The following is a 3,876-nucleotide window of genomic DNA, read 5'->3' as shown; positions in this document are numbered from 1 at the left end:
GTCTCTTATGTCTATGCATTAGCTCTAGCCTTCCAAAATGTCTTGACAGGATTTTTTTTTCTCATTTCCACCTTTCAGAATCCATGCCTTCCTTGCAGGCTCAACTCAGGGAATACCTCCTTCAGGAAATCTACCCTTTCTCTCATCCCCTTAGTGTCTTCTCCCTCCTTAATCTGCTCCACATTTTTTTATGTATATATGTGGTATGGCCCAAATAAAATAGAAGCTTTTGGGAGGGAAACCCTTTTCACAGTGCCTAGCACAAGATGGGTACTCATTAGACCTTCATTAAATTAACTTAATTTACAAAGCTAAACAAACATGTAAAAAGTTTACCTAATCTTGAAACTTGTTATTATCTAAGGCAATAAAAGAAGAGGTATCACAAAGCAAACTTACCCAAGAGACTGTACCAGGGATTATTACCATAGATATAGAGACATAGCAAAAGCAATTTGGGCCCATACATCAGGAAAGGAATTATGAAGGGGATAGGATTGGATGTTGAATTTTGAAGATTCTGTAGATCTTGAATAGACAGACGTATAGCAGCAGGGGAGAGGGGAAAGATTGTAGACAGATGGAAAGACTTTGGGGGGAAAAAGAGGAAAGTACGCAAGGCATCCGAACATTCATAGAAATGTTACCCCTTGCTCAAGACTTCTTACTTCTCTTTTGTCCTTATTTAGTTTTTCCATAACCTCCTGACTCCTCAAGAAAATCCCATTATCTATTAACAAGCATTCCTTCCATTCCTTGAGCAACCCAAGAGATCTTCTATTGTCCTACTGGATCTTGGGCCATAAAAAAGCAGATCCAACTTAAGAAGGTTAGAACCAGGTGTGCATGATTTGTTCTTCATTCTCAAAGAGGACCATGACATCAGGATGATGATGACATGACTTGCAACTGAGTTGGATTTGAGTGAGGGAGGGCTGTGCAAAGTCACCAGCCTCACTTTCTCCTCTAGAGCCATCTGGGTCCAGTGACCAGATATAAATCAGGATGCCAGTAGTCGAGCTACATAGTACTGATATGGCATATATTCTATTTTTAGTAGGCAAGAAGTTGAGTTACAGAGAGACCTGAATGCTGGGAGAAAAGAGGAGGTCAGACTACTTGGTTTCAAACAGCACTAATGAGCAAGAAACACTAGAACTGCCAACCTTAGAAAGGTCTGATCCAGTTAGTCTTTGCCCTCCTTTATGCTCCCAATTGAATGTGTATGGGAAAGAATTTACAAATATTTTTTTCTCTTTCTTTTTCTTATTTTCTTCCTCTATTTTGGGAGGTAATCAGAATGTGGAGCAAAACAGATTTTTTTTAAGGTTGAAGCAGAAAAAAATGGATTTTCTCATGAAGTTCTTGCATCATCATCATCATCATAACTAGTATTTAATCACCCATTAATATTTGCCAAGTTCTTTACACACATTATCTAATTTGAGCATCACGACTGTCTTGTGAGGTAGTTGTTATTTTACCCATTTTACAGATATGGAAACTGTGACTGAAAATAGTTGGTAACCCCCTCCCTAGGATCACACAGCTTATAAATATCTGATACTAGATTCCAGCTCATGTTTCCTAACTCTAAGTCTAATCCTCCATCTATTATGCCACTTAGCTGCCTCAATAATTCTATGGATAGCTCATGTTACAAAACTGAAATCTTGGAATTTCTGAAGTTTACTCAGGTTTCTAGTACTGCATAAGAAATAGACTGGTGGATCAGTGGAAGAGGTTGGGTACACAAGACACAGGAGTCAATATAGTAATCTACTGTTTGAGAAACCCAAAGAATCCAGCTTGTGGGATAAGAATTCACTTTTTCACAAAACTGCTGGGAAAACTGGGAAATAGTATGGCAGAAACTGAGCATAGACCAATATCTTGCATCTTGTACCAAAATAAAGTCAAAATGTGTTCACAATTTAGATATAAAGGCTGATACTATAAGTGATCTGGAAGAGCAAGGAATAGTTTACCTGTCAGATTTATGGAGAAGGGAAAAATTTATGCCCAAACAAGATAGAGAGCATGACAAGATGTAAAATGCATAATTTTGATTACATTAAATTGAAAAGTTTTGTACAAACAAAGCCAATGCAACCAAGTTTAGGAGGGAAGCAGAAAATTGAGAAAGATTTTTTACAGCCAGTGTCTCTGATAAAGGCCTCATTTCTAAAATATACAGGCAGCTGGCTCGAATTTATAAGAATACAGGTCATTCCCCAATTGATGAATGGTCAAAGGATATGAACAGGCAGTTTTCAGAGGAAGAAATTAAAGATACCTATAACCACATGAAAAAATGCTCTAAATCACTATTGATTAGAGAACTGCAAATCAAAACAACTCCGAGGTACCACATCTCACCTGTCATATTGGCTAACATGACAAAACAGGGAAATGATAACTGCTGGAGAAGATGTGGGAAAACTGAAACACTAATGCATTGTTGGTGGAGTTGTGAATTGATCCAACCATTTGTCATAGCAATGTAAAGAGAAGATCTTCCCATCCATTAATAGGCTCATGTGACCTGCTCATGTCACAGGAAGCCTACATCACATCTACAGGGAGGACCTTGCTAAACAAGTGGAACAGTAAGGGTGGGGAAAGAAATGCTCAGAGCAGGTAGAGTAGTGGGAGAGTGCAGAAGCAGGCAAAGAGACAACTAGTATTATCAGTGTTTGTCTATATGTGTGTGTGTGTGTGTGTTGTGTGTGTGTGTGTGTGTGTGTGTGTATTCCCTTCTGCTACCCTAATACTGAGGCCTCATGAATTATACAATTATCTTTCTATGTAGGAATGTAAACAAAACAATTCAATTATAGTAAGTCCCTTATGATTTCTCTTTTTTGTTTACCTTTTCATGCTTCTCTTGATTATTGTGTTTGAAAGTCAAATTTTCTATTCAACTCTGGTCTTTTCACTGAGAAAGCTTGAAAGTCCTCTATTTTATTGTAAATCCATATTTTGCCTTGGAGCATTATATTCAGTTTTGCTGGGTAGGTGATTCTTGGTTTTAATCCTAGCTCCATTGACCTCCGGAATATCATATTCCAAGCCCTTCAATCCCTTAATGTAGAAGCTGCTAGATCTTGTGTTTCCACAGTACTCAAATTGTTTTTTGTGGCTGCTTGCAGTATTTTCTCCTTCATCTGGGAGCTCTAGAATTTGGCAATAATATTCCTAGGAGTTTTCTTTTTGGCATCCCTTTTAGGAGGTGGTCGGTGGATTCTTTCAATTTCTATTTTACCCTCTGGCTCTAGAAGGTCAGGATAGTTCTCCTTGATAATTTCTTGACAGATGATATCTAGGCTTTTTTTTTGATCATGGCTTTCAAGTAGTCCAATAATTTTTAAATTATCTCTTCTGGATCTATTTTCTAGTTCAGTGGTTTTTCCAATGAAATATTTCACATTGCTTTCCATTTTTTCATTCCTTTGGTTCTGTGTTATAATATCTTGATTTCGCATAAACTCACTAGCTCCCACTTCCTCCAATCTAATTTTTAAGGTAGTATTTTCTTCAGTGGTCTTTTGGACCTCCTTTTCCATTTGGGTAATTCTGCCTTTCAAGGCATTCTTCTCCTCATTGGCTTTTTGGAGTTCGTTTGCCATTTGAGTTAGTCTATTTTTCAAGGTGTTATTTTCTTCTGTATTTTTTGGGTCTCCTTTAGCAAGTCATTGACTTGTTTTTCATGGTTTTCTCACATCCTTCTCATTTCTCTTCCCAATTTTTTCTCCACTTCTCTAACTTGCTTTTCAAAATCCTTTTTGAGCTCTTCCATGGCCTGAGACCAGTTCATGTTTATCATGGAGGCTTTTGATGTAGGCTCTTTGACTTTGTTGAGTTCTTCTGGCTGTA

The sequence above is a fragment of the Trichosurus vulpecula genome, chromosome 6, assembly GCF_011100635.1.
Source record: "Trichosurus vulpecula isolate mTriVul1 chromosome 6, mTriVul1.pri, whole genome shotgun sequence".
NCBI lineage: Eukaryota > Metazoa > Chordata > Mammalia > Diprotodontia > Phalangeridae > Trichosurus > Trichosurus vulpecula.
This window is presented reverse-complemented; position numbering follows the sequence as displayed.